Below are 18,099 nucleotides of genomic sequence, written 5' to 3' on the forward strand. Positions count from 1 at the left end.
GCTTTTCAGACAGCTAATGAGGGTTTGAATGCCTATAGGTATTGCAGTCATTGAAATAAAAAATAATGAGGGGGAATAATCCCCTTTCCTGAGATGTTTTCATACCTTAATCATTCATTATTTAACATTGACCCAGTATTTATCATATGCCTGACACTCTGCTTCGCATGGAAAAGACAAGAATTGAAGAGAATTGGTTAATTACCTAGAGGCGATCAAAACACTTTTTGGTTGCACACACAGATGAATAGCATATTACAAAATACTGAAACAATGGCAAACTAGCTACATGCCTAGGTTTTAAGGAGGACACAAAGGAGGGACAGCTAGTGTGTGTGGAGAAGAGAAGGTATCTTTTTTTCGTTAGCAAAGTACATACTCTGTGGTTCTTCGTGAGTCCCAATGATGTAATTCTGAGGTCTTGGTAGCCTTTGATGCTTCGCATACCGGTAGTAAACAGAGATCTTTTTATGATTTGACCTCTGCTTAAATCTCATTCCTTTTCCAAAGCCCTACTTGCCTTGTAGTTTTAGTTACCAGTTTCTAAGTCATTTCTGTCTCTCTACCCAAAGTAAAACCTCTTTGGGGACAATGATCATGTATCCCACACATTGTTTCCTCAGTGTCCAGCACTTGTCCTTAATAGGTAGGGAATGAACATAGAATGTTATGTTAAAATCTATAACTGAATTTACAGCTATGTCCACATGTTAACTGAATTGCAGAGGTGATGTAATTGTCTCCAAAGCCTGACAATTAAGTTCTCAAATTTATTCTAGAAAAAGTGCTATATACCTCATTGCTGAATATCACTACGGTCACTTTCAAAATACTCCCCTTGGGAAGCTATGCACTGTCGCCAGTGCCTAGTCCACCCTTCAAAGCAATTTTGAAACTCTTTTTCTAGACTGGCCATCAGAGTTGTCTTCGTATTACCCTTGATGTCCTGAATGTCATCAAAATGTCTTCCTTTCAATATTTTCTATATCTTTGGGTAAAAAAAGTCATTGGGGGTCAAATCAGGTGAGTAGAGAGGGTGTTTTGGTACACTTATTTGTTTACTGGCTAAAAACTCCCTCACAGACAGTGCTCTGTGAGCTGGTGCATTGTTGTGATGTAAGAGCCATGAATTGTTGGTGAAAAGCTCAGGTTGTCTATCTTTTTCATGCAGCCTTTTCAGCAGTTCCAAACAGTAAACTTGGTTAACTGTTTGTCCAGTTGGTACAAATTCATAATGAATAATCCCTCTGATATCAACTCATTGCAACAAATTCACGAATTTAATTGTCAGACCTCATTTAATTCGAAACAAAAACCCACATTGTTTGAAATAAAGTAGAATTCTATTATGATCATAAAGCCATTTGCAAAACTCCTTTATTGAAGTTCCTTGGAATCAATTGAAGATAGAAGTAGAAGGTGGTAGTCTTACATTCCATAAGTAAACAGTCTAGACATGCACAAACACAACATTCGAAAACTATCCCCTGAAACTTAGTACTACCTTTATCAGGTAACAATTTACTACCCAATGTTCCCACGGAATAATAGGAAAACCCTCAATCTTTGTAATGACAAAACTGGGCTCTAACCCTAAGACCACTATCAGACAGCTGTGTTATCATAGACAGGTTGTCTAACCTCTGGTGTAAGTTCTTTCCTCAGTATTATTAAGGATTTAGTCAATGTTCTCTGCTTAGTATTTTCCACTGTAAAAGAAAAATCATGATTAATGTCTTCCTAAGGGCTTTCCACTGTATTTAAATAACTGAGACAAGCATATATTAGTTTCTTTAGATTCTTGGAAACTGAATCAATTATTCAGTTAATAAGTTGTCTTGCTGAACAGTTATACTGTTTAAGAGAGAGGATTCTGAGAACTTTAAAATGTTTACTGTGCTAACCTAATGCTAGGGGATAGGTAGTGCCCTCCTGTACCTGGGCTGAGCTTGCGCCTTGAATGCATCCTAAGCACAGGACATACAAACAGGTATCTCCCCATTGCCCATGGCCGCCCTGCTCTCAGGGTGATACTGGATCAGGCTGTTGCCCATTCAGCATGAATATGGTTCCCTTCCTTATAATACTGTTTTACAAGCTAGGTTGTACAATAGCTTGGTAAGGTCTCCCTCCACATGAAAATAAATACACTTATTTGTCTTTATTCAAATAAGATGAGAAACGCTATATTTTCCTCTTGGAGAGTTGATAACATGCACTAAATTATTAGAAGTTTTGAGAAGACCTGTAATTCAGAAACATGCATTATCTCCCCAATATCCCTTTTTGATTTCTTCCTTATGATCAGAACTCTGACAACGTATTCACATAGAATACTAATCTTCTGTGACTTCCTTGTAGCTGGGAGTTGGCTGAGAAACCCTGTCCTGGCCAATGAAATTTAAGCACAGTTGATGGGAAGAGCATCTGGAAAGAATATTTTTGAAAGGAGGACCTCCTCTGCCAGCATGTTCCCTATATTTTCATCCTCTTTCTTCTTCCTAGTTTGGACAGAGACATGACACCTAGATCAGCCACGTTGCAACCATGAGCAAATTGAATTGTTGGGACAGCTGAGCTGAAAGATAGAGTGATGCCAGCTCCACTAGCCCAGAGTTCCTACCTCTGGACTTCTTGTTAGATCAGAAAAATAGGCCATTCAAGTAAGCCACGATTTGTCAGGTTGTCTTATTTGTGACATAATAATTTCTAAAGTTTACAACATGACTGTAGTACTTTTTACTTCTTAGTAAGATTTTCTGCAAGTATTTTCAGTGATGCTGCCTATATTATTTTTCTATGAGGTTGGACAGTTAAGTTTGTGAACTCATGATAGAAACAATACTACAGACCTCATTGGTGAATATCACTATAGTCACCTTGGAAGTACTCCCCTTGGGAAGCTGTGCACCAACACCAGTGCCTAGTTCACCCTTCAAAGCAATTTTGGAACTCTTTTTCTGGAATGGCCATCAGAGTCGTCATCATATTACCCTTGATGTCTTGAATGTCATCAAAATATCTTCCTTTCAATATTTCCTTTATCTTTGGGTAAAGAAAGGAATCATTGGGAGCTATTGGGAGCCATATCAGGTGAGTAGGGAAGGTGCTCCAATACGGTTATTTGTTGACTGGCTAAAAACTCCCTCATTGTCTGGTGCATTGTTGTGATGCAAAAGCCATGAATTGTTGGCGAAAAGTTCAAGTCGTCTAACTTTTTCACGTAGCCTTTTCAGCACTTCCAAATAGTAAACTTGGTTAACTGTTTGTCCAGTTGGTACAAATTAATAATGAACAATCCCACTGATATCAGAAAAGGTTAGCAACATTGTTGCAACAAGTTCGCGAACTTAATTGTCAGACCTCATTTTGCTGCTCTAATAAATTAACACAAATTTAGTGTCTTAAAATAATATTTATTATCTGGAGGTAAGAAATCTGACATGGGTCTCACTAGAAAAATCAAGGTATCAGCGGGGCTGTGTTACTTTTTGAAAGTGCCAGACGAGAATTTCTTTTCTTCGCTTCCTAGCTCTTAGAGGCCACTTGTCTTCCTTAGTTCATGGTCCCATCCTCCACCTTCAAAGCCAGCCCAATGCTGAATCTCTCTCTCTCTCTCTCTCTCTCTCTCTCTCTCTCTCTCTCCTAATTTCTCTGAACAGATTTGGCAAAGGTTTTCAGTTTTTAAGGACTTTGGTAATTAGATTAGGACCATCTGCTAATCCAAAATAATCTCCTGGTCTCAAAATTTGTAAATTTAATCACATCTTTAACACCTCTTTTGCCATGTAAGGTGATATATTCACAGGTACTAGTGATTTCGGCATGGACATCCTTGGGAACCAGTAGTCTGCTTACTACACCACTCTATAGGATAAAGCTTATATTCCTTAGCACCAGTCTTTTGTGATGTGACCTTAATGTCACTTTCTGAATCACCTTTTCTTACCCACTATACATTTCTGTGTTTTTCTGCTACATAGATCCATGCACAGTGACCTGGCCAACTTTACCTTTCTGAACAGGTCACAAACCCATCCTATATTTTCAGGACCTGGGGCAAGCATCCAAATGGAGATTCATGGACTGTTATATAAACAGTTAAAAACTACAAATCAGTTACCAAACTGTTAAGTAGGTCCTATCTCCCTACTTTGACAAATACAACCTTGGTAATTACCTTGAAGACTCAGTTCAAACTTAGACTTCTCTTCCCTCAGAATTCTACCCCAGAATGTGGTAGCACAAGGAGAAATGAACTTAAAACCATTTTCCTTGACCATGTCCTGTAGCCCACACGTCTTAACACCTGACCCCACAACTCCAAGTTCCAGCCACATTTTGCACAACCACCCCTTGGCTACTATACAGCAATATAGTTATGACAATTGTGGTGCAGTCTGAACTCCGCAGAACAGAGATGAAAAAGAGGGCTGCACAGTTCCTGGAAACTTCAGTGACCTGTGTATGCAGAGCATGGTCCAGAAGGTGGGGTGTGGGCTCTAGTTGGGGATTAGTAGGATCTAAGGAAGCATGGGGGTTGGTCCTCTGAAGTTCAGGTCTTAGGACACGAGTTCCTCTTTCCCATGTGTAAGCAAACTACTGCCTATCTGTCTAGTTCAAGACTTTACCCCTCATTTTCATATTAATGTGATCTAATTTCTTATGATCTACCTAATTTCTCCACCATGTTGTGAGAGTTTTGGGGACTATCATCATCCTAACTATAACACATTATTTTATTTTAAGAACTTTAAGAAAACTCTGCTTTTCATAATAATAGCATGTGTGTAACATATATGACATATATAACTATAAATATGATATGATACGATATGATAAATGCGTATAAGTAAATACATGGTTGGTCAGAGCTTTGTACTTTTCTGATGCTATCAGTCTCCATCTGCCATATTCCTTCTCCTCTCCCTGGATATGACCAATTTAATCTGCCAAATGGGCCACAAGAAATTTGGTAATGACACAGTGAACAACACTCTGAATGACAGCAGATATGTTTCTCACCCTGTTCCTGACTTTGACCATTTTAGGGATAAAATGGAAGGGCCTGGAATTTGGACATTTGGTGAGAAAAATGAGAGGATTTGACAGGACTGATATCACTGAAAATGTTAGGAACATAGTTACTTTCTCTAGCCATCATGTTGACATACTTATTTTGCAAAATAAATTAAATGTTCATATGCTTGAGGGGCTAGTTTGCAGAAAGTTAAAATGCAATGGAACAACCACCCATAAGAAATTTCAAGAGTTATTCTTTTAAGATGTTGAGTACATAATAATTTGTTATTGTTCTGATGTGTCTGTGCTATATTTAGCATTCACCTTATCTTTGAGAAAATGTTACATCATTTCTTCCTTGCGCTGAATAAAGATATAAATTTCATGTTCTAATGAGTTGATAATATATTAGTGATGAGTATTAGCTCCCTTCCTAGTGAATTGTAAAAAGAGCTTTTGGAGATAAAAATCATTATTTATGTGCTTCCGTTAGTATGCATAATGTATCAGTTTAGCTTAAGCTGAATAAATCAACTTGAACATTAATAAATTTTTTTAAAAATACAAAATATTCAGAAAGAATCATCTTTCCCCATAAAGTTTTATCAAATGTGTTTATCTCAGATTCCTTACATACACACATATACATAAGTGAACAGAGAATAGTGAACACTCTCATTGATTAAACTGTTATTTCCTCTTACTATTTAGAAAATGGTTTTGTTCTCTCTATATAATACATTGTAACTAAAAGGTTTTGGGGTAGATGGAGTCTGAGAAACTGAAAGAAATTTTACAGATTAATCAGATATTTATGCACAAGGCAACTGTAAATAGAATGAGCTTAAATATATATTTAAGACATTCTATTGTAACAACAGAAATAATAGATGAGTGAAATAATAATTATTTTTTTAATCGAAAATCCTTTACCCTGCTTCCAAGGGAAAAATGGCTCCTGATTTTCACATAAATATTACTTCCAGTTGAGAGGTGAGGTCATCACCTCATAGTAACCCTTAATGTTCTAGTGGAATATGAAGAGTAGCTAAAATCAGACAGGCCTGGTTCAACCTCCAGTTTCACCACTTATTAGCTGTATGACGTTTGACATGTTAGTTATCTTCTCCTAGTTTCCATTTACCTATCTATCAAATGAACACAATACTTAACTCTCAGCGTTGTTTCAAGGATTATGTGAGCTAGTCCATATAAAAGGGGTGAAAAAAAAAAGGGGTGAAAAGTTCCCAGGCATAGACTGAATGACTGTTAAGTACTTTTTTTTTCTTTTCAATCCCACTTTGTATGAGTATCCTGCAATTAATTAAGTGACAAAGTATACATAAATTATGCCAAATACAAGTTTGGGAAACAAAATGTAGGCTAGGTTCTACATTGGACATAAGAACTGGTGCCTATGTTCCTAACTTTGACCATTTTAAAGATAATATGGAAGGGTCTGGAATTTGAACATTTGATAGAGTAGAAAAAATTTTAAAAATCACATCTGAGGAAGGTCGTTCAAATACCATCTTTTTGATGATTCACCACATCCGCAATTTCATCAGCTAAAAGCATTTTCTCCCTCAATTTTTATTCAGTCAACATATTGGTCACATACTATTAGCGAGCAGTAGTGCTAGGTTTTGGGGGTTTAACAGTGATTAAGAGAATAATGATTCCTAATTACCCTGAGTTTGTAGTCAATAGAGACGTAGACAATTTCGGTTTATAGGACATTTCAACCAAATATGATAATCATGATGATAGAGAGTTAGTTATACTCAGAGAAGAGTTTTCAGAAGAAATGGTGGCTGAGTTGAGAGAGAAAGGCTGAATTAGCCAGGTGAAGGAATAGAAAAAGCTGGAACTTAAAATGGAGCAGCCTGGCCCAGTGTTATTATCCAGAAAAGACAGAAAAGTCTGAAAGTGAAGTTTGGCCTCTTTGAAGAATTGAACTTAAAGAAAATCTTCAAATCTAGGTAGAATGTAGACTAAAGGAAGTTGATGCCTAGCAAGAGACAAAGCAAGCAAACGAATAGCCAAGGGGTCAGAAGTCTATATCATGAAGGACTTGTTAAGAGTTTGGACTTCATACTGAGACAATGGACAAAATATCTCAATATCTCTGTAGTCCCCTATTAATTATTTATTTCTTACAATATTTTGTATGATAGGTGTTTGTTGATAAGCCTATCTCCGCTATGTAATTATACTCTCCTTCAAAGTAGAATCCATATCACTGCGTGCATTTGGCCATGTGTACCATGTTTCTCAGTTTACAACTGACCTTCACAGATGTTTCCCCTTTAAATCCTCATGACAATCTTCTGAAAAATGGCTTACTCATTGCTTCCTATCTGCAAATGAAGTAATTGAGGTATGTAAGGTTAATGACTAGTGTATTGAAAACCCAGGACATGAACACAAGACTTCTAATACAGGTGTTAGTGATGATAGACATGTTCTCTAGCCACATTATCCGATAATGGAGCCACTAAGCCACATGTGACTATTAAGTAGTTGAAATGTGCTTACTGAGAAACGAAATTTTAAATTTATTAAATCTGAATCAATTTAAATTTAAATGGCCATGTGTAGCTAAGAGCTACCATATTGTCAGTACAGCTCTATATTATAATATGTCCTCATTTTTGCTTAATAAACGGGTGTCACATGAGCATATGAGTACTTCAGAGGATTATTCCATCACTATGTTATTCATAATATGATTTCAGATTCTATGTTACTTATAGCTTTCAAATGTTTTTTTCATAGGGCTGAATGAGACCAATATACATTTTTCTAACATATTTTGACAAAATGTATGTTCTATGGTACTTGACGTTCTGCATGAGGACATATATTCTTTAAGCTTTCAAAGCATTGCTGTAACAAGAATTGATTTGAAATTGTTTTTATTATGTTACCTATAAATTATTAAATATTAATAATCTTCATATGAATAATATTTTAAAATAATTTTTATTTATTGATACCACCTCACACCTGTTAGAATGGCTATTATCAACAAGACAAGTAATAACAAATGTTGGAGAGGTTGTAGAGAAAAAGGAATACTCATACAGTGCTTTTGGGAATGTGAATTGGTACAGCCAGTACGAAAAACAGTATGAATATTCCTCGGAAAATTAAGAATAGAATTACCATATGATCCAGCAATCCCTCTTCTGGGTATCTACACAAAATATCTGAAAACACTTATCTATAAACATACATGCACCCCTATGTTCATTGCAGCATTATTTACAACCAAAGTGTCCTTCAATAAATGATTGGATAAAGAAGATGTGTTTATCCACATCTTGGGTAAATGATTGGATAAAGAATATATATACGATGGAATATTACTTGGCCATAAGAAAAGATGAAATTCACAATATTATATCTTTCCGTTAAATTTGCCAGAATATCACATTCTCCATGCATTTTCTGAAAAGTAATTAAACACATACTGAGTGTATTAGTTTGCTAAGGTGGCCATAACAACATGCCACATACTGGATGGCTTAAACAACAGAAATTTATTTACTCTCAGTTATGGAGGCTCAGAGTTCAAAATTAAGGTGTCTGCAGGGTTGCTTTCCTCTGCGGCCTCTCTCCTCGGCTCGCAGATGGTCATCCCTCTGTGTATAGGCACCTCTAGTGTCTTTCTCTATGTTTTCATATCCTCTTCTTCTGAAGACACCAGACAGATTGAATTAGTGCCCACACTAATGGTCTCATGTTAATTATCTCTTTAAAGACTCTATCTCAAAATACAGTCACATTCTGAGGTACTGGGGGTTAGGGCTGCAACATATGAATTTGAGGAGTGAGGCACAATTCAGCCCATAAAATCACCTTCCGTTTTCCCTATTTGTTTAATCTGTTTTTCACAGGAGCTCCTGAAGAGGGTTCTGAGCACAAAATTGGAGAGCATTAAATCATTTGAATAGCTATTCTACACTTTTTAAGTGTATAGTCTGATACATGAGAGGCTTGATTCAGACAAAACGCTTATCTTCAATTTTTTCTATGACAGAAAATTAGTGGAAAATGCTAAAGGCCAATCGTTAATTTCCAACAAGCATTTTAAAGTACAGTGCCCTAAAATTTTTTATTAGGAATTATAAAATGTGAATCATTTTATTACCTATAATAAAATGTAATTATCATTAAAATTAATTCTGCAGGCTAAATTATTTTTAAGTGTATTTTTTCCTTACAGTATACTTTTGATTTTAATGTTTGTTTGCTTAGGATAAATTTCAACCAATGAAATAATGGAAACTTGCTTTATATGCCAGTAATATATATATCTATATATCTATATATCTATATCTATATAGATATAGATATATAGATATATATATTTCCTGATGACAACTTAAAAGGCACATTTTGGTAAGTAAAGTGAAATGTCGTTAAAAATTAGACTTATGCAACACTAACCTATGCTAATTTTATCAATATCTGAGACTAAATGACTACATTCACAATATGCTAATATGATAAAAAAAAAGTAGTAATTACATAGTGCTGATAGCTTTAATGGCCCATATTGTCCTTTGGAGAAGTAGTGTGGAAATAGTTCCAGTTGGAGTGAGAGAGAATGATGCTTTTACCATTTCTTGCTGAGTGATCCGAGAAAGTGACTCAATCTCTATTCTCTGGGTTTCACCTATCTATAAAATCCAGGTACTAAATTCCTTATCGCCTATTTCTTTAATCCCACAATGATGTCTATAGCTTCCTTTTGGCAAAGTAAAAAAACCTTGAATGAAATTAGCCTTGCTGTTTATTCTGAGAGGTTGCTTTCCCCACCATATTTCTAACTATATCAATGGTGTTTTTACTGGTGAATAGAAGGTTGGTCGGTTAGTCCCCTCCCTTTACTACGTGAGCACACATATGAGGAACCTAGAAAATAGTTTTTATTCATCAAGTAACTAAATTCCCAATCCTATTATCTCACAATGTGATTATCTAAATCTGAGTTGGAGACTCTTGGTATTATTAGTCTGGTCAGCATTCTTGGCTAATTCCCTATTTCCTTGCACTTTATTCTGCAGCATAAAGTTCCAGTGACTCTTGCACTATAGGGTATCACTTTTTGTCCCTCGAACTACCTGAGAGTGCCAGCTGCCACTCTATTTGTGTTTTTCCCCCTTCTTCCTAGAGACTGGGTTCTTTTCAGTCTAAAACTCATATCTTTTTCTTTATCCAACTTAATTTCCAGCCTTTCCCTAATCCATTTTGTCATGGAAACTTTCTGGACTTCAGGCTCAAGAGTGAGTGAGAGCTTCTAGTTCTGAGGAGGGCAGAGGAAATCGATATGAGGAAGGTAGTTACTTGGGATACCCTGCTTTTATTTTTATTTTTTTTCTTTCTAAATTTCTTTGGTTTTCCTCAGAAAACTGGAAAAAATAATATATGCTCTATGTTTTAATGGTATGTGAGTTTCTCTCCTACCAGTAGACCTACCGTGTTTAATAGTGAAGAGCTGTACCATACTGTTAACATAATTTTGAAGCAATTATGCAAAAAGAATGACTATCTTCCAGAAAGTAAGCAACAAAGAAGAACAGGAACAAAACCTCTGATTAATTTAGTGTTGCACAGGGCCATGCCCAGTTCTTCCTGGTTCTGATTTTAATTTACATTTGGTTTCTTTGTTCTACATTTGTTCTCTTTTACTAATTTTCCTTTTTGTAATTGAAAATATTATTTAAAATAGAATTTTTGCTTTGTAATTATAAAGTAGACAGCACAAGTTGAAAAAATGTCCAGTTAGTACCAATATTCATCTCACGGTGAAAATAAAATGTTATACTACTTGTGGGGAAAATTAAAATGGGCAACTCAGAGAAATTTCCTTAAAAATAGAATGATATTTTCACATGTATTCATGATGAGTATTTCCATTGCATTTACTTATTGATACCATGCATGTATGTAGGTCAGCAGGAATGTCAGAGGTGTGTCATTCAAGACTAATATTGTTGAATGTATATCTGCAGTAGTGATTTATGTCAGCCTGTCCTTGGCGACAAGGTTATTAGGAATGGTCCAGTCTGTTATAACAGTAGCTACCATGTATTGAGTACTTACTCTGGACCAGGAACTATGCTAAGTACAGCAATTGAATTATAGCAAATAGATTCTTCCCAAAAGGCTCAAATGAAGCAGCTTTAATGAATAGACTTAAATGAATTTACTAGAGGTACTGGCAGAGGTAGGGGAGCAAATAAGCATGATTAGAAACAATAGGAAGAGCTTACCACCCTTAGGATTGAGGGGAATAAGAAATAAAGTATCTAACCTCAGTGAGAGCTGAAACCACACAACTCTGACTTCAAATATCCTTTATCCCCTAACTATTATGATGCCTTTCTTATAAACTCATTGCTTCTTAACTAAAATTACATTGATTCGTGTATCTCTTTTATCTCTTTCATGGGACTATAATACAGACTGTTTGCTCACATGCTCAGCCTGAGTTTTGCTCTATAGCCAGGGCACAACATTTATTTGAAGAATGAATGAATGAATTACTTCAGAGTTTTATGATGCAACTTAAAAGTCCCTACTACTATAAGAAAAGCACCTCAGTAATCTCTGTTGACATTCTTCTGTAGAGAAAAATTTGTTTTATGAAAAAGAAGCAGTGTTTCTATTTTGAACTTGCAAAGGGGAGAGCTTGAGAACTGGATAGTACAATATACACTTCTGGTATGTTTAAAACAATCTGAACAACTGGTCCCTTGGAAGCCATTATCTTTTCAGAAGGCAACTCAAGAAACAGCAATATACCAGACATTCAAATCAGCTAGACTGAGACTGTTTTCCTTCAAATATGCAGTTTTCATCACTGGATGAATTTTCTTGGCCTTTCTAACTTTAAATTAATACCCCAAACAATTTCCTTGTATGTAAAATGATGAAAGTGTTGTTCCACCTTTGCCTGCAATGCAAATTGCTGTTATAGGTGTTAGAAATAAAGAGCTGGGCAGAAGACAAAATTCCTATCATTGTAAACTTGAGCCTATGCTCAAGTTGGGAAAAACAGAAGAAAAAAAATACATACAAAAATAAATTTATAATGCCACAGATTTTTATGTGGTATGAAAATAATAAAACAAATTGAAGGGAAAAGGTATGATGTGAGATGGTATTTGAAATGGGGTGAAGAGGAAAGACCTCTTTGGGGAGAAGACATTCCAACTAAGATTTTAATAAATTGAGAAAAAGAGCTGAGCAAATACTGAGGGAAAAAATACCAGATTAAGGGAATGGACATGTATTTCAGATAGATAAAATACTTGAAAAAAAATGACTTTGAGAATTGAATATAATGTGTGAAAAAATGTATAATCTATAATAGATACACAAATTTATTTTAATATGAATTAGTTTCTTAGGGCTGTTGAAACAAATTACCACAAACTGGGTGGTTTATAACAAGAGAAATTTGTTTTGTTACAGTTTTTGGAGGCTGGAAGACTCAAATAAAGAGGTCAGCATAGCCTTATGCCCTCTATAATCATTCCTTGTGTCCCCCCCATCCCCCCCAGCTTCTGGTGATTCACTAACTACCTTTGGTATTTCTTGGTTTGCAGCTACATAACTCCATCTCTGCTTTCATCAGCCCATGGTACTCTCCCTGTATGTCTCTGTCTTCATGTAGCCATCTTATAAGGACAGCCATCAAATTAGGTTAGCATCTCACCTTACTCCAGTAGGACCTCATCTTAACTATCGTGTTTCCCAGAAATAAGACCTAGCCAGACAATCAGCTCTGATGTGTGTTTTGGAGCAAAAATTAATATAAGACCCAGTATTATGTTATATTACATTATACCCAGTCTTACATTATAGTAAGATAAGACCCGGTATTTATTATATTATACTATGTTATGTTATGTTATGTTATGTTATGTTATGTTATGTTTGTTATGTTATATTAAAGACCTAGTTTTACATTATAGTAAAATAAGACTGGGTCTTATATTAACTTTTGCTCCAAAAGATGCATTAGAGCTGATTGTCCAGCTAGGTCTTATTTTCCGGGAAATGGTAGTTGTGTCTGCAATGACTCTTTTACCAAATAAGGGCACATTCTGAGGTATTTCAACGTTTCTTGTGTGGGGGACACAACTCTACGGGTAATGTGGTGTTATTATTGGACAGGATTTTTTACTTTTGATAGTCTTCTAGGAGGAAAATCAAAAGAGTTAGGAATGAATGGTGGAAAAAACTAATGACCATTTTTCTTTTTTTGGGAAATATTTTCATGATGTATATTAGGTCAAAAGCAGAGTGCTAAAAAGGCAAAATACACCCTGCTCTGATTAATTTTAAGTAAAGTTAGTTATAGCATTATTTTTCCTCATGGGATTAAAAATAAGACCAGCTGTTTTAATGCTGGCCTCTAGATCATTAGAAATGTGACACAGGAAGTATTTTTAACTTGAAATATAAGCTTAGGCTGTGTAAGTTGAAAGAAATATTTTACTTATACCTGAAGTCAGAGATGAGATTATTAAAATAAGTAATGACTGAGAATAATTAAAAACTGAGAAAATATTAAATGATACGTAAACCAGTAGCTTCCTTAAAAACACATTTATGAACTATCTATAACTCTTTTTAAGATTATCCTGTTTTAATTAAAATTTTGATTTTCTTCTATTTTATTGCATGTGAGTATATGCATTTGTATGTATGTGCATGTGTGTGTGTTATCCTAAATAACATAAAGGGAACAAGTGTCCAAATTACCTTGTGAAGCGACAGCCATTGCAATATTGAATCTAGTATGGAAGAAAAATCAGGGTATTCGGAGCCAGAAAATATGCATTTCTGCTCTACATACCTGTCCGTTTTTGAAAAAAAAATTAGCTCATCCTTCAGTCATCTCCTCTGTCAGAATTGGTAGGAGGATTAAATAAGATAATGCATATAAAGCACTTACTTGTCCCTGATATAACTTAGGTTATCCATGAATGTTAATCCTCTTTCTCTTTAGTAATAGTTTACTGCAATTATAACCCAATTTCCAAGGAGGAAATAACTTTTTCAAAACTACAGCAACACGATTATATAAAAAACTGATTGTAAGCCACCTCTGTATCCTCCTCAGTGCCTAGCAAAATTCTCCATTTCAATTTTCCGTTTCAATTAGGCGTAGAAAGAGTGAATGATCATAACAGAACCTGACCTCAACAAACTAGTTTCTTCCCTCCTCAGCAACTCTTAAAAATTCTTCCCAACAACATAGTACTGGAATCTCTCAAGTACGGTCCTGCTCATAAAAGGGTCCTGCTCACCCTTTCTCACCTTGTCATCTGCACTGGTTCCATTCTTACCTTCATACACCTATAATTAACTCTCTACCCAGTATTCAATGTAAGCTTTTGAAATACAAACGAGTCCCCATTACTTTCTCCCTTACAAACTTCCAAAGAATTCCTATTGCACTGGAGTGAAATACAAAATGATTTCCCCAGTCTACAGAGCTCCTATGAACCCTGGCCTTTGCTTCCTGCCCTGCCCACACTTCACACCACTCATCCTCCCATTCCTTGGCCCTTGTTTTTGGCATTCAAACACAGCACCAGTCCTGCATTTGATCCTTTGAATTTGTACTTTCTCTCCTAGATCCTCCCATGAATTTAACTATCCATTCATTCCTTTTCCCATGTATTAAACAAATATTTATTAAGCACCTCCTGTGTGCTAGGCATGGAGATAGGGATACAGGTAGGGGATGAGGTGAGTAAAGATCTACAAGAGGTGAAAGAGTGAGGCATGTTGATATCTGCAAGAAAAGTATTGTGCTAATGCAAAGGGTAAGGTGGGAGCTTGATCAAGGTACATTGGCTGGAGCTTCATAACAGATATACTAGAAGGAAGTTCCATCAAAGAGCTAATGGTGTGGAGATACTGCTGGATTTTCTAGTACCTTATGAAAATTTTGCATATCATTCCAAGTGTGATAGAAAGCCAATGGAGGATTTGAAACTCTGAGTGATAGATATAACCAATGCTATTGGACTGCAAGATGGTTCTTTTTTATCATGTCAAATATTTGTTAAATGAATGAATACAATTAATGGAGTTTCTTAAAAAAATCAAATTTTAAACTACTATGTACCCTTTCTTTATGTAATATTCAAGCAGTACAACAAACCCAATCCAGGTATTTGTTACTGAATCTAGATAAACTAACTTATGTCCAGCGAATGCATATAAAGTATCTAAGGATTAGCATGCTGCCTGTCACCCCTTTGTCTTTTCTGAAGTTAGCTTGCCAAGTACTAAGAAACTGGAGTTAAGTTTTTGCTTCCAACTGCTATGCTCACTGGGAAAATGGCACCAAATTTCTGAATTTACAATTGATTAACATTCCTCTTATGGACCTGTGTGCTGAAAGATTAAGGCGACCCAGCCACTGTAGAAAATCTTTACCGCCTCTGAGTATTTTTCTTTTTTCTTCCACTGAGAACAGGGACTTACAAATGAATACCATAGCTTTATTTCTTCCTGACTAGAAGCTGAGTGATACTTCATCACACCTCTGATGTTAACATTTCACATTTAAACAATTGTTTACTTTCCTTTGTAATATTCATAAGAGTCTGAATCCATTGCATCATTCAGTTGAGGCAAATGACAATAACAACATGCGACATGGACAACTTGGTGTTTAGCACAGTTGGGAGAGATGCATGGGCTTTCCAGACATAGGTGAGTTTGAATTCTTGCTCTGTCATTTAATTACTCTGTCCTAATGGACAAGTTACTGGCACTGAAAAACTTCTGTAACTAGAAAAAAGGGTAAATGGTGTTTGTTGATTGAACGATATGACACAATGTCAGTGAAGCACTAAAAGTGGTCCCCATTACATAAGTTTTCAACAATTGTTACCTACTCTTTTTGTAGTTAATGATGATGCTAACCCCACTTTTTCTGGTTATGCTCTTCCAGTGACCTCACCTCAGTGTGTTTACTTGCCCTGAAGTATCTTGAAACCTTGCCAGGGAGAGATACTCCTCCACAACTATTCCTTCTATCAAATGTGAGGGAGGTTGTGATAATAATACAATAAAAAATGCACAGAGTGATGTGCAAGCACAGAAGAAACAATGAGCGATTTATCCAGGAAAGAACTAACAATCTTAAACAAGTTGCTTTACTCATCGGTGTCCCGATTAATAAAATAAAGATAATAATGATACCACTTTTCGGTGATTTTTTAAGTCTGAAATGAGATAACTCACATAAAATCACTTTTAAAAGTGCCTGATATATCATAAGTGGTGCATAATTATCAGACATTTTCTTCTGAGATTGACTTGGCTCCATAATCACTAACCTGCAATGAATCCTGCACAGAATTGTCTCATAGAAATTGCTGATTGGGGTTATTTTCTTCAAAATATAATGCTAAAAGAGAGTAAACCTTTAGTTTGATTTCCTGATAACTTTCATTTTATCCTTTCTGTTCATCCCAACTGGCATATTCTCATCCTTTGCTTCAAGAAAAGGTTAAGATTTTTAACTCAAGGGCAATTATCTGGTAAGAAGAATATGACAATAATACAGCTGTGTTTGGTTGCATTACCATAACACCCATACCAAAAGCCTTGATTCTGAATCATAGAACAATTATGGAGAGTGTGCAGTTAGTACGTATCTACAGAGCAGAGTGTGCAGTTAGTACTTATCTACAGGACTGTGGAAAGTAACGAGTGATAGTGGACCCTAAATAAGAATGCAGGGATTTGAATGCTGTGAAGCTGATCAAATGATTTGCTCCTGTTAATCTGTCTCAGTTAATTTGATTATTAGCCCAGCTAGAAGAATTTGGAAGATAGGAAGAAAGGTATTATTATTTTCTTTTTAAGCCCCCACAGCTGGCTGAAACTTTTACTCTCTGAAGTTGAGTGAGATAACATTTCTGGGGATTGATTTTTTTTTTTTTTTAGGTAAAAAATAAGGATAATAACAGCTACGAAGTTGTGTTATTAAGGAGGTAAAATGAGATGTTAGCTCTGCTATCCATGAGCCTTATCGTAAGTTATTTGAATCTTAACCTAATTTTGCCAGTGATTATCATATATCCTTGGACCTCAAGTTTTAACTGTAAACTTAAAAGCATGAATTCTCAACCTTTAGCAGACATAAAATTTTTATAGGGGACATGTTTAAAATACACATTTCCAAATCCTGTCCTCAGAGTTTTGGGTCAATATGCATAGCATGTATCCTGGGATCCCACATATAGCAAACTCTCCAGAGGATACTCCCAAAGGTGGACGATGGATCATACTTTGATAGACATTAGATTAAATGATCTCTAGGATCCTTTATGGTCTAAAAAGACATGCGTGTATAAATGTATATTTTAAAAATGTTAGTCCATGTTATTGTATTTTTCAAAGGTAAACTAATTATGAATAAAATTACTATGAACATGTCTTATATATGACTTTTGGTTGATATAAGCCCTCATTTCTCATGAGCATATACCAATGAATGGAAAAATGGTTATATTTCCCTAGGTATTTGACAGTTTGGGACGTTAGGCATATATTTAGCTTTCACAGTATTGCCAGTTATTCAAAGAAATTGTGACGTTATAACTCTATGATAAGTAGAGAAGATAGATATATAGATATAGATATATTAGACAGATATGTAATATGTCACATGTAATATCCCACTGTAAGACTTTTAATTACTACATGTCCTTACCAACACTTAATATTTATAATCTGTTTACTTTTAAAATGGCTCTTCATGGTTCTAATTTTTATTCCTTAATAACTAGTGACATAAAACACATTTTCACATGTTTAGAGAACATTTGAAAATACTGTGTAAACTAGAAAAAATAGTGTTTTGAAGAGCCTACTAAGTTCTTTGCCCATATTTTTTATGTCTTTTTAAAATTGATTTCTAGTGGATATATATATATATATATGTGTGTATATATATATATATATATATATATATATATATATATTCCAAGGAAACTTTTATTACATATGTGTGTGTGTATGTGTATA

General features: G+C 35.3%; 1 long non-coding RNA gene across 2 annotated transcripts in view; it reads left to right on the plus strand.

Annotated features, from left to right (window-relative positions):
* Positions 1-18,099, plus strand: part of LOC141572435 (uncharacterized) — a 1,196,122-nt gene that overhangs the window by 58,209 nt on the left and 1,119,814 nt on the right. The window contains exon 3 of one of the 2 annotated variants that reach the window (XR_012497796.1): positions 17,017-17,103. The exons of the other annotated variant lie outside the window; for it this stretch is intronic. This is a non-coding gene — a long non-coding RNA (uncharacterized LOC141572435). The remainder of the gene's footprint in view (positions 1-17,016; positions 17,104-18,099) is intronic. 2 annotated transcript variants of the gene reach the window in all.

Source organism: Rhinolophus sinicus, linkage group LG06 (genome assembly GCF_036562045.2).
Source record: "Rhinolophus sinicus isolate RSC01 linkage group LG06, ASM3656204v1, whole genome shotgun sequence".
Classification (NCBI taxonomy): Eukaryota; Metazoa; Chordata; class Mammalia; order Chiroptera; family Rhinolophidae; genus Rhinolophus; species Rhinolophus sinicus.